Source organism: Helianthus annuus, chromosome 2, assembly GCF_002127325.2.
Source record: "Helianthus annuus cultivar XRQ/B chromosome 2, HanXRQr2.0-SUNRISE, whole genome shotgun sequence".
Classification (NCBI taxonomy): domain Eukaryota; kingdom Viridiplantae; phylum Streptophyta; class Magnoliopsida; order Asterales; family Asteraceae; genus Helianthus; species Helianthus annuus.
In genome coordinates, this window is record NC_035434.2 from 51,231,693 (window position 1) to 51,232,591 (window position 899).

Genomic DNA, 899 nt, shown 5'->3' on the forward strand with positions numbered 1-899 from the left:
TATCAATTGCACGTTAAAGAACATTTTTAGGTGGTTAAAGTGTGTTTATCGTTTTAGCTTTCCGAATGATTGTCATGTTAGGATTCCCGAAAGGGATACTAATTGTCTTAAATTGGAAAATTGACCGAATGCTTCTAGTGCCAAAACCGACTTAGTTGACATGCTTTGGTTGTATATTAAGCAAGGCTATTTATCTATTTTAGTATTTCAAATCTACTATGTTTTATAAGTATGTATTTATGCTTACCTTAGTTTAGTAAAATCAAACAACTTATGTTTTTACCGGTAGTTTAGTGACAAAGGTCTAGTATTATTTCTCCGCCCATTTCCGTGGATCGATACTTGGTTCTTACCGATACTTTATTACATATATGACGGGGTAGACTTGCCTCTTTCGTGTGTGTTTTGATGTAAAAGTAATAATCACTTTTATAAATTTAAAACCAAATCGTGTGTAATTTCATTGTAAAAATATGTGTAGTCACGCACACGTCACGCCCCGCGACAGCTTTAGTCAAGGGGTCGCGGCCCGCAAGTGCCCCACAGACTTTGTTTTATTTAATTTTATTAAAATAAAGATATTTCGGGGCTGTTTTTCGTATACGTGGTGTATTTTAGGACGTATATGGGTGCGTTAAGAATTTTAGGAGGGTTGTTATATCCAGCTTATTTGAAAAGTGAATCATTAGATAATTAAGGACAAAAAGCTCGTAGGGATAAGCACCAAGCACTGTAAAATAATTTAATGAAAATTAGGTTGATATAAAAAGCTAAACAAATAAATTAAACAAAATACTAAATAAATTTTTCGGGACCCAATGTTTGACTTTGTTACATGTAGACGGACAATGACTTCAAGGATGAGGATATACACGATATTCACTTTTATACTAAGCTTT